This window comes from Vidua macroura, chromosome 5 (assembly GCF_024509145.1).
Source record: "Vidua macroura isolate BioBank_ID:100142 chromosome 5, ASM2450914v1, whole genome shotgun sequence".
Lineage (NCBI taxonomy): Eukaryota > Metazoa > Chordata > Aves > Passeriformes > Viduidae > Vidua > Vidua macroura.
Window position 1 is genome coordinate 18,986,782 of NC_071575.1, and position 13,097 is coordinate 18,999,878.

Here is a 13,097-nt window from a genome sequence, read left to right on the forward strand (position 1 = left end):
GTTTTGATATGAGACAAATTTTATTAAAACCATAAGAAGCAACCATCCAATAGTTGGTTCTTTCTTGCTTTTAGCGTATACATAAAAGAAAGGGTTGGCGTTCTGACAGCAAGCAAAATGCTTTCAGTCCTCAGTCTCAGAAACACAGGCTTCCTCGGTCACACAGTTTTCAATAGCTGCAAACACAGAGTTATGTTGCTAAATGTTAAGGGCTCAGCTGTTTACCAGAAGAATGTTTCCTCCCTGGAACACATGGTTTTGCTTAAAAGAAGTTCTCCCAAAAACCCCACTTTATTTAATTAGCAAATGCAACATTATAGTTCTAACAAACATGCCATGCTGTCTTCCCTTACGAGAGCAAAATAAGAAAAGAAGACAAAAATTGACCTCTCAATTTAAGAGAGGGGCAGAAGTACATTCTGCCTAGGAAATATTGCAGCTTTGAGGTCTGGTGATCTAGAGCCAAATCTCGTGCTTGAAATGTATGGTACTTCGTGTGTCGTTTCCATGTCCTGGTTCATGCTGAAAGCATAAATGTGGATCAGAGTGAGAAGCTTGCATGCTCTCCCAGCTTTTACCAAGGGCTGGTCAAATCTCTGCCTCTCACTTCCCAAGCTTAGGTCTCCCCTTTCTAAGGGGGAGGTGATCCTACTCCTCCTTACAGAAAGCACATTCAAATAATTAAATAAAAATGTAGTACTCTTGTAGCTTCTAAATGAAATTACACAGAAATTAATTGCATTTACATCAGCAGTTGATTTATCCCAGAGTATTACCAGGATGTAAGCAAGAGCTTCTAGAATGAAAGTTTTATATTTTTAATTAAGGGCCCTTGAACTTGCCACATGTTTTGAGCTTGTGGAGAGTGAAATGATGGCAAATTTTTTAACAACGCAGTCAGCTCAGCAAAGTATTTACGATTATCTGCTAAAAATGATCGTTGTGAGACAGAGTTTAAACTAACATGGGAAATCTGTGCTGAAAGAATTACAGATATTGTAGCAACCCAAAGGAAGCATACTGTTCACATTCCTCTTATTTCTTTTGACTCTTGTATCCAATGGAAAAGTTCTTGATAAGCTTTATTGCACTGCAGAGGGTATAAACAATGCACTTTGAAATCTGCTGAGTTTTAACCCAAAACTTATCTTTTCATTTGATTCCTGAATTGTCCCACAGACACAAATCCACACCACACATGTGTTTATAAAGAACAGAATACATTTATTACTGTTATACAATCCCTTCCTTCTTGTTTTTTTTTTCCTTGGTATTTCTTTTTTTTTTTTTTTTTTTATTTGCTACAACATTCTTCTATATTCTGAACTGCAATGTGGTGCTTGATGCCTGCAATCAAAATGCAAAAAGAGGGGAAAAGTAACTTTTTTTTTCCTGTTGTAATAGTTTTTATGTTTAAAGATTTAAAGTGATTTCTTCAATGGGGTCAAGCAGAAATTTACTCTGTGACAGGGAAATGTACTGAATCAAGAGGTTTTTAGTATAGAGGGTATTGGCCTTCTGACAGAGCTAATGGGATCCTGTTGTTCACAGGATAATACACTTAACACAAACTGAGCTGGTTTTGCAGCTGCCATGGAAGAAAAAAAATCCACAGAAAATATAGGTCTGGTCAGGTTTTTTTCTTTTTTCTTTTTCTGCTTTTCTCTAAAATGATCTTGTACATTCTTGGCTTTTTGGCATGAATTCTTTCCTTCTACATGCAAGAGGAAGTCAATTATTAACTACAAACACCAGAATACAATTGATTCTAATGCAACCACTGTGTGTAAAACAATATGGTTAATCCTCAGTTCCCTACCTTCCTAATTTATACAGACTTATCACTTCTCTTCCCAAAAGTTTCCATGTGAACCCTCACATTTCATTAACTATGAGTTTTTTTTTTATTTTGGTCTCTAGTAGCAAGGGATGCTGACATCAGGCAACACCAGACATTCAGTTCTCATTCCCTGCCTGTCCCTCATGTGAGGCCTGGAAGCCTCAGAGAAGGGAGGATCACCCCTGATGGTGCACTGCTGTTAAAAGGCACCAAGAAAGCAGCCAGAATGCAGAAGGTGTGGCAGCACCCCAGCAGCACACTTTTTCTCCTTGTGCTCCTACATTGTCTCAAGCCCTGGAAAGATCATTTTGGCAGAGCAGAGGTTTATGGGCTGATTTGTGATACTTACTCCAACCTCTTTTGCCATCTCAGATGCCTTCCCGTTGATTGCAGGATAGACATGGGAGAAGGGTGCCACAGGATGCTCCAGATTCAGTGCATAGAGGTGGTCACAAACCACACCAGTGGGGTGTCAGGGAAAGGCCAGTCACCCAGTCCAGCACAGGCACCATAATACAGATGCAACCACCTGGGATTAAAACTAAAACCTTTTGAGATGGCTGGGCTGGTTATCATTTCATACACCAACAGGCCCCAATGGGAAAGGAAGGTCGAGGTAGTCGTGATATTCTGTCAGCAAGGACTTGTTTATCATTCTTTAGAAGTGAAGAAACATTTAAGTAGCTTTCAGGGGAAGGTAGAGAGCTTTTCTAGTGGTCAGAAAAGTAACAATTTCAAGGTTGATGTTACTCCTCTGTCCTCAGTGTTTCTGTGACTGCAACTTTGTTGCTAATTAAGAATCAGCTTCAAGAAAGCAAAACACAAAGCTGGAGGCGCGCAATCAGCATCACAGAAGGCCAGAAACATTGATTCTTTCACCATGTGGTAAATAAGTATTTTGTGCAGATGTTTGGTCCCTGTGTGAAGGGCCTTGGCCATGGGCATTCTGCACAGTGCTGCTAGGCCAAGCACCAAGCCCAGGAGAAGCTTCTCTGGGTGACCAGGACACTGAGCTCCCCTGGACAGAGCAAATTCTTTTGTCTTAGCAGGAGAAAAAAGCATTGTAATATCAACCACACAAAAAAAATCCCATTTGCTGCTGCTGCTGCCCTGCACAGTGAGCATGGGCCCCATGTTTGGGAATGGACAGAGGAGACTTTGCCTGGCCATGCTGGATGTGCTCCTAGCATGCCTGCTGCCTGCCTCCCCTGGGACATCCTGGGGATGATGTCCCAGACAGCTGCTCTGGCAAAAAGGACAGTGCTGCTGGACAAGAGGAGATGCAAAACTTACAACACCAGAGTGAGAAGCATAGTGGAAAGTCTGGCAGCTGGATGTGTCAGTTGTCTTGGCAGCTATGCAGGGTTTTTTCTTGTTTACTCTACTAGATGTAGGCATCTGAGTTCCTGCTCAAAAGGAAAAGGGGTGTTCAAAGCCTCTTGTGATTTTGCAATTTGCTGGTTCATATGTCTTCCTATTTGTGCCACTTACATACGGATAAATGTATATGTATATTTATATACCTCAGAGGTATCAGAATTAAATGTGTTTTGTTTTGAATATTCAAGCCATTCCAGCATAGTTAGCTCCTGCAAGAAAATTCTTTAAAAATTATTTTCACCACAGTGAGCATCTTCCAAAGAGGAGTGCATCAGCTTCCAGAAGGTGAGATGTGTGGAAGATTCCCTGTTGCCATGCAAAGGAACTGAGCCAAGGACTAACAACAGTGGTCTGACTCTACAATATGAAGGGGGAGCACGTCTGTGCTTGCACAGAAGTATCCCACATCAGTGCAAAATAGGCCTGTGGATTCCTCCATCCCTCCTGGGTATTTCAATTAAAAGCCGAGAAGGAAGTCCAAGAAAATGCCTAAAATGGCTTGAGTCCTTCCTCACGATCTGGAAATGGAAGTCTGCGGTGACTAACTCCAGCCCAGCCACCAAACCCCTCCCTCCCCGACTCTGCATTGCTCTGTTCATTCCCAGCTCCTCTCCTGCGTTTGCAAACAGTCGGCAGTGGAAACAGTGAAGCAGCCTGGCTTCGAACGCCAGCACCACACGAGTGGTATGCAACTGCAGCAGGGACCGTCCCCAGCCCATCCCCGCGCCTAACCTAGGAAGAAGTGGTTAAAATCTGATGGGGGCAAGGCTTGATTATAAGCAGAAGAATGACTTTAAAAGAAGCTGCCGCCATGCCTGCAAACAAAGCCCGATTAAATCCTTCCATGGGCTTAAACTGGCTTCAAAACAGACCTCTAGCAGCTTCTCCAGTTTAAATAAAAATTAAAATTCGTGTTTATAATTTCTAAGCAAGTTCAGATGATGTCTCCTGACTATCACAAAGCTAACAGCAATATTCGTAAAGAACAAAATTAGCTAACTGAATGGTAAGGAAAGCTGTATCCCTTACCCACTCAGAGTTGGTAATATGAGCTTTTTGAGCTTTTTTTTTTCTTTCTTTTTCTTTTTTTTTTTTTTTCCTTCTTCTTCTTTTTTTTTTTTTTTTTTCCTTCTTCTTCTTCTGTTCATTCTACTGTGGTTATGCATTTGACCTGAATTTGAAAGCATCAAGCCTGAAAAGAGTTGCCTGGGCACTGGGAGCAGAGGGAACTCATGCTCTGATGGTGGGTTACTCCATGGGCACCAGCCCAGTTTCTTCTCTGTTCACTCACATTGTGTGACAAGCATGAAGTCTCAGCTCTTCTGCTCAAATTTTAACCATTCTAGGTGCAAATACCGACTGATTTTGTGTGAGTGATTTCAGCTGTTCATTTCCTTCCACCACCCATCCACCTCACATAAAAGTCTATTGAGACTTGTTTTTTTGTGTTACCTATCCCACAGGAGTGTCTCAAGAACTGTGACAATGCAAAAAATAAAGAACAGTATGGGATGCTTTTCACCCCAGTTCTGTATTGTTCAAAATCTTACCGTTCAAAATCTTACTTTCAGCTTAATTCAGTCACAATTTTTTCCCTGAGGACTTTAAGAGTCAGAGCTTTCTGTGCTCATAAGTAAAGGCTAAGGGAGGATAAATCATCCACTGTGGGCCCCAGGATGCCCTATCCGCTCTTCTTTGGTTGTGAACCATGGAGAAAGACATCGTTGAAATGTTTGACTGCTTCTGAGACAAAGCCCTCCTTGCCCTTCATTCAGCAATGCAGCAAGATCTTTTGGAGACCAAATGTGCCTGGAGATGAGTTTATTCACAGGGTGTATAAGGTGCTGGCTGGAGAGATGCAGAGCTGAGCTGCTAGCATATGCCCTACCCAAATTTACTCCTGCCCTCAGGTTGTGACCTCAGTGACTATTTAATAGTGTAAACCTACCTTATATATTCCCTGCAGAGGTGATTAAAAAGGATGATCACATGAAGGAACACCTGAGCAAGGATATCACTAGATTAATTCATTATTTCTGCTAAGCTAATTAAGTGTTAAGGCAGATCAATTAAGTGATCACATCAAGATCATGGCTAAGATCAAATCAATAAATCAGTAGATTCAAATGGTTGACCAACAGGTTGTATATCTATCAAACTGACTTGTGAATTGCCACTGAAGGAATTACTTAGATTTTAATCTTGTCTAGGAAGATTTCAAGGAGGAGGCAGAGTCTTTTCAGGCTAAAACCCCAGTGAGCTTTCCAGCAGTGAAGAACATAGGCCTTTGAAGGATATAAGGATATTGAAGGAGATACCTCTCCTGCTTCAAAGGGGGATATCCAGTCTTCTTTGGATTTTTTGCCAAGCTGTATGACCCAGGTCATATGGTAATCTTGTTTTCTCTGTGTTTGGGGATGTAACATGACAGGAAGCACCACAGTAACTTTCTTTAACACATCTTTCTTAAACCTTAATTTTACTTTAGAATGTATTAAGGTTTATTGTCTATATATACCCTGTTTCACAAGTGGCCCAGTTTTCCTCCACTGCCAAAGCAGAAGGGGTGGTTAGGTAAGCCTGGCTACTTCTGAATAATCTTGTTTTCAGCTCCAAAACCTGCCATCTTAACTAATTTACTACTTTGTTTTGGTATTCCTCCAAGGGTATTTTTCACACAAGCACACCTGGTCACCCATTCATACCAACAGAAAACCAAGAAGAGATGGAATTGATTAATTAAAACAAAGGTAAAAACAAACTGTGTAATTTCATCATTCCTTGGAGGATTTAATTCACATTCATATTTCTTCATTAGGCCAAACACAGCACTGAAGGCTTCCTCTGGGCACACAGCCTGGAGCCTGACATGGCCCCAGAGCAGGCTGCAGCCTGCCCAGCCCCTTGAGAGCCTTCCCTCAAGTCTAGCTCATCTTCCTCTGCGTGCATTATTCAGACCAAGGCAGCATGTTCATGTTTTTATTTTGGGTAGTGGATGATACAAAAAAAAAAAAAAAATCATGTTTCTCTTATCATTATCATTTCTACAGGTATAACTTCTACTTCAATCAGCCTTGGCTTCACACTGTAGGGCTGTCAGGCCAGTTGTGAACCCTGGTGCTTTGGATGGTATCTATCATCCAGGACCCTCATAACCTGTGTCAGGAAGTCCCACCAGCAAGTGACCTGTAATTTTGCCTGATCAGTTTTGATCATATATCTGTAATACAAAATGCAGATGTGTAGGAGGAAGCCTCACCAGTAAAGTGGAAGTTTGTCTTACAGCAGAGGTAGAGGGAGTATCACATACTGTCAGTAGAAATCTCCCAACTCTCAGAAAAATACCTGGTGTCCTGCTTAGCACATCTTTCTCCTTGGTACAGTTTCCTTGTGCTAGTTCCTCCTACAGTTAAAATATTGTGAATTTCTTAAGCGAGAAGAATTGGGATGCTAACTTGGGGAAATTTTTTCCCTTACTCTCATGGCTTCTATCTAAACCTACAAAATACTCTTATATTAATTACAATTTGACAATTAAATTTTCCTCAGTATTGACTCTACTTTAGGTATATCCTTCTCCCACAATGTCCAGTCCAAACAAGGGTCAAAATGTATTTGAATTCCCAGTTTATGGAGGCCCCAGGCTTGCTGGTAATGTGGTGGAAGACTTTTCACATTTCTTTGTCACCAATGTGATTTATAGCATGCCTGAGGCAATATGTGGGCCTTAAAAATAAAAAATTAAAATGTAAAATAAAATATGCTCTGGTTCTCCTTTTGCAGAGACAGCACAAATCAGGGGGTGAGCTCTGCATAGAAAGTCTGCTCCGGTAGAAAGTAATTTCCTGATTTAGGGTGATATGTAGCTGAGGATTTTGATTGATCTCATCTATATGTATATTCAGTCTTTCCGAGATGCTATTAGTAAGCAGAGATGAAATTTGAATATCTTATTTTGTTTTATAAAGCCTCTTTTGCATTATTTTTAGGGAGAATTGTCTTTGTTACTTGCAACATGACACAGCTTTGGGTCATCTGCAGGTTTAATCAACCTGATCTTTCAGGCAAATAATTCACATGAAAACCATGTACAGGGATGTGACCAGGACAGATCCTGGTTCACTCTCACTTGGTCCAACCTTTCATTTGGAAAATAAATCATCTTTAAAGTCCAGAATAGCACAGGGCTTTGCTGCTAGCCCTCCACTAATTTTATCAAGTGTGTTTTTCTGCCTGTTTTAGGAGGACATTGCATGAGACTGGGCCACAGCCTGTCTCGAGCTGAGCTGCTTCACCTCTGGAGCTTCTGCTGTTAGTCTGCTTTGGGAGGAAAGCTGGTTGGTGTGGTAAGGCTTGGTCTTGACTAATCCAAGTTGGCTCCTTCTCATCTCTTTGTCATCTCATGGATGTTTACAAATAAATTCATTATTTGTTCTAAAGAGTTACAGTTAGGCTGTCTGGTCTATGATTCCCTTGGCTTCTCTTCTCTTGCCTTTTCTCTTCATAGGAACTCCTTTGGCCTCCTTAGACTTGGGGGACCCTGGCATATTGAGGACTAACTCCCCAGATTAACCCCTACTGTCAGTTAATGCTGGGTGAAATTGCTCCTGCACGAAATCAAAAACATTTACGTCATCTGTGTGTTCCCTAACCAGTTTTCTTTCAGGATTGCATCTCATTGCCTTTCTTGGCTGCCTATTCAGCAGCAATATATTCACTGTAGGCTGATAATATAAAAAGTACTAAGGACTTTGATTTTATTGAAAATATTTATCAATAGCTTTTGCTATTTATTGGGTAGCAGAGCAACCCTTTCCCTTACTCATCTTATTTTTACTATATGAGATATGTTTTTACTATATGAGATTAAGTCTTCTGTGAACAGTGCCCCATGCTGGAGTCAGAAGTATTCAGTGCTCTTTTTTAATCAGAGCATGACAGGGAAGATTTTCTGGAGCCAAGTTGGTTGATTTCTGGCCCCTGCTGGTTTTCAATTTATTTATTTTTCTGGAGTTCTTCAGGATTCACTCTCAAATAGAAATTTGGGCTGCTAAAGACACTGAGATCACCTCCCATCCCTACTGCTTGAGGTAAGCCCTGACTACTCAGTCGCTGTCCTAAGACCATGTTTCTGAAGATCTCTTCCCAAGATCCCAAACTCTCCATATCTGTTCAGTGATTCTTTAGGCAAGGGGGCCAGCAGGAAGGATTCTGTCTGCACAGCCTCCCACCTGTCTCCCTGAAGGGATATCCTCCCTCTGAAGGACAACTCCAAACGTCCCTTTTGGGATACTCCTGCTTCTCCTAGTGTGGTGGAGGTTGGTGATGCTCCTGAAGGCTGAGGCTCCCCTGCGTCCTTTTGGAAGCCCTGTCACTATGGCAACTGTGTGCAGCTTTATGATCTGTTTGTTGTCCACCTCTCTCAATCAGAAAAGCTTTTGGAGCTTTTATATTTTCAGTGATTTTCATTCAAATTCACTAGTGGGTGGTTTTGAATTCAAGAGAGAAATGATACACTGTGAGGAAAAACTTCCAGAAACTTATGTGCTTCACTGTTGAATTCTTTTATTTTTTTAATGATTAAAAAAGACTTTTTCTTAATTTTATATTCATTTTGTGTTGTTGTCATACTGCTCTGAGAACATCAGCGAGGAAAAGAAAATTTTGTACTTTAGCCCCTGCTTTGGATGCAAAATTCACCAAATTGCTCCCCATGATCCAGCTAGGGTGGCTGTGGCACTGAGAGGAGCAGCAGAGCTGCCCACATCTCCCCTGCCCTGATTCTTGGGGGACCAGCAGGAGCCAGGCAGGAATGGACGAGAACCCTTCGGGCCTAAAGGTAATTTTGCCCTGGAGCAGACCTGTGGGTAGCCCAGGGAGATTTCCTTCTTGTGCTCCCAACTCAACCAGGGGATGAATGAAACAGAGGAGCAATGATGGTGAAGCCTCAGAGTGTGCACATGGTAAATGTACTCACCTTTTCTCACCTGCTTATTCATCACCAAGGGACATTTCAAACCCTAGTGGTCACTCCTCCCAGCTTATAAGCTAAAGCTTTTACCTACCAGGTCATAGCACTTCTGATTTGATGATTATTTTAATGAAGCATCACAACTTGCATTTGTATCCTTCTAGGCTCATTCCCTCTCCAGGGCTTCTGTCTCTGTAAGAGAGAGTTTTCATTCCTTGCCTTCTGCGTATTCTTCCACCTGCTCTGACCCCTCTGCCACAGCAGTCCTAGTAGGTGAAGATCTGTTCAGCTTAGACAATTGTTAGCACTTCTGCATTTGCTAGTAATATTTTAGGGAGTTATTTTCTTTCAAAGGAATTTAAATACCTCTCCTTTTGTTGCATTTCAAAATTTCACTTCTTGTGCTGACATAGGAAGAGATCTTTGGTTGGGAACTCATGGTTTGCTCTGAAGGTTTGAGATTATCAATGAGGAAGTCTTATTTCTCAAAATGTAGTTTAAAAGGAGCTGCCAGGTGACTAATAATAAAAATGTATAGACATGAAACCAAGAGATTACTGGGGAGAAAAACTGAATGCTTTCAAACAGAAAATAAGTTCTATGGTTTTAGTTGTGTTTTCATGTAGTTTAGTTGCTAGTGTTCATTCATTCTGGATAGTCAAAATAAACCACTTTCTTTTTAGATATCCTAATGGTTTTACTTATAGAATATGACAGGATGCTCTTAGATTTGGTGTTCTAAAACATAGCAGCATTCCTTAACATATGTGCTTAAATGACACAGGGTATCTCAACAGCAGGTTTTAATAAAGCTTTTGGTTTTATGTACAGAACTGAAACATTAGGAATCTGTTTGTTTGAGTTCCTTTGGAAAGGACCTTTCTTTTTCATCTAGCCCTTGGTGTGGCAATGGGAAGAGGCCTGAGGCAAGGAATGGAGGGCCGGGTTTGCACCCAGGATCTCATGGCAGAGCTCGGAACCTTGGCTCGATATCAATCTTATCTTTTGCTATAAAGAAAAGGAGCCTGAAAAAACCCTATTTTACTGTATTTTCATCTTAGGGAATTGAAAGAACAGCAATTGAATTCAGGACGAAACAATCAAGTATCACATCATTGATGGTTTTTAATTTCTTTTTCTAAATAACCTTTCTCCAACTATAAAACCAACCATCTTCTGATCACCCAACTTTGCTGATGAACCCAGTTTCAAACAGTTTCCAGCTCAGTCACAAACCACCATTTAACTGGACTGAGTCACAAACTTACCCTGTAGCAGCCCCTCAAATGTCTGTTTTCTGGAGCTACAAGTAGGTCTCAGAGTGGTGTGAGCAGGATATCCAGAAGTGGATGGTGATGCATCTGGGTGAGACAGGCTCTGCAGCTGAAACTAATCCCAGTTTTCATGGCAGAGTGGGACAAGAAAGAGCCCCAGGGATCCAGAAGGCGCTGTGCAAAGAAGAGGAGGACACATCTCCCAACCACACTGTTTGGCAGAACCTATACTAAGCAGGAAAGTCGTCTTCAGAATACTGCCAGTGGGAGACCTGACAATGAGCATGTTCAGCCCCTTACTAGCCCAAGAGGTGTGTTGTTTTGGTGTCATTTATGCAATCAGGACAAAGAAGGGATGAGCTGGGATTCTGAGTTCCTCAGGAACATTCCGTGGACATCTTATTAAACCCCAGGACTGGGCAGCAGCCATCAATGTGGGCAGCATATGAAAGATTGCAGAACTCACTGGGATTATCAGCTCCCTCTCAAGCTCACCCCTACCCTGTGATCGTGGTTTCTGTGCTTCTCTGAATGAGGCTGACCCTACAGCCCCTTTTACTTCAGCTGGGATTTATTGCTGTTAGAGTTGCTGAATCCCTCTGCCTCTCCAGAGAATGGGGTATAACGAACAGCAGCAGATTCTACTCTCAGGAAATTGCACAGGCTCAGGGAAACCTGGAGATGGTTGAGAGACCCTAAAACTTCCCAGCTAGAGATTCCCTCTCCTGTTTTGCTGGTGCTGTCTAGCAAGTCCATGATGCCTCACCACTCCAGACAGGCTCCAGCCATCGTGCCGGAACTGAAGGGAGAGAAGAGTGCTGAGTGAGAAGAGTGCCTATGTGGCTGCTGCTGCTGCTGCTGCTGCTGCTGCTGCTGCTGCTGCTGCTGCTGCTGCTGCTGCTGCTGCTGCTGGATAAAACATTGCAAGGGGATGGGAAAGGCCATGGAGAAGGTGGTGGGAGGGCTCTGGAGGCGGCACCTGCCTGAGGTTGCAGCAGCTCCAGGGTGATTCATCCTGGACTGGGAGTAATCGGCTGCTGAAACACTGAGCCCCGAAACTGTTTCACCATGTTTAACATTTCCCGCTATATAACACACAACTTTGCAAAAGGCTCTCTGCTCGGTGTTCAGCTGCAGCAAAGCCCTGAGTCACCTCCTGGTCCCAGCAGCCATGTGTCAGTCCTGGGGAAGGGAATGGGCAAATTAGATCTTGCAAGAACATGCAAATTACTTTTGCTTTTTCAAGAGAAAAACCCCAAACAAACAAACAAAAAAAGAAGATAGTAAGAGGATGTGAACACTTGAAATCAGCAGGATCCAAAGTGAGCTCCTCTATTACAGAAAAGCCAGAATAATCTACTGGCATGGTATGGGGGTTGAAAGAGCTCAAATGATGGCTGCAAAATCTTTCTGTTCAAGAAGATGCACACACTGATGGCAAAGCAAGTGATCAGAATTTTGCTAACTGCTTGCTGCAGTTTTATCTGACAAAGCTCCTCACTCAGAGCTGAGAAAATAAGTGTCCCCTCAGCAAAGCTCCATGGGCCAGGAGCCTGACACATCCAGGCTACAACATGCTCTGAGAAGAAAATAATCCTATAGAGAAGATCTACCAAGAACATTCATCATCATGTGTTTTAAGATGTTTGGTTGCATAAAATATTGGTGGGTTCATTTTCCAAGATAGGCATTTTGCTCACAAGCATCAGGAGAGCTTTATCAGAGCATTTTGCTTCCTTCTCCTCCACCTCAGTCACTGAACTGAAAAAATTCATCCCCAGAAAAAAACAGGTAGAGATCACAGTGATCACAGCACTCCTGATAGGAGGCATGAGGCAAGTGCTCTTGAAGATTGTGAGGTCCTCCTGTCCTGTGACCAGCTATGCAAAAGAGGCTGCAGCAGGAGTCCCCAGGGACAATATGGCACATTTGCGGGGCTCACTGCTCTGTGCTGGCAGCCAGATGCACTCTGCAATCTTCTTGCCTTCAAATCACCTCTAAAGGTGATCCAAAATACCCTCTGCTAGCAATTCAGTGGTGGGGAGTCTCCCATCCTCAGTATGATGTCAAATGTCCCCTATCTTTGGTATGATGTCATTGGGCTGTGAGACTCCCACACCTCTGTGAGTAAGAGAGACCCCTGCCAAATCTTCTACCCAACAGCCAGATTTATAGGCCAGTGAAAGACCACCCCAGCCATAAACCAAGAAGAAGCCCTTGTAGAAATAACCCTTCTCATTAAGTCCTGGTTGAGATGCATGGTGCAGTGCATCTCTTGTTTGATCTACAGCTCCAGCATATCCACAGATTTCAGCCAACATCTTGTAGGTGATGATTTCAAATTTCCTCTCAGTATGATGAAAGACTGAAAGTTTAATTCATAAAAAGAAATTATCTCAGCTCCTGAAGCTGAAATTTCAATTTCATCACCTCGCCCAGGAGCTGGGACATTGGCACAGATGGACAGTGTCTATCTGTTAATCCAGACCCAGAGAGAAGAAGGAAAGAAAAAGCTTGTCGTTAGAGGACTAAAGAGAGAAATAATTTTGGGGGCCTGCTCATATCCAAGACTCAAAAAGCACTGATGCATTGAGGCCTTAAAGTGTATTTTCACGGAGGTCAAGTGCATGTC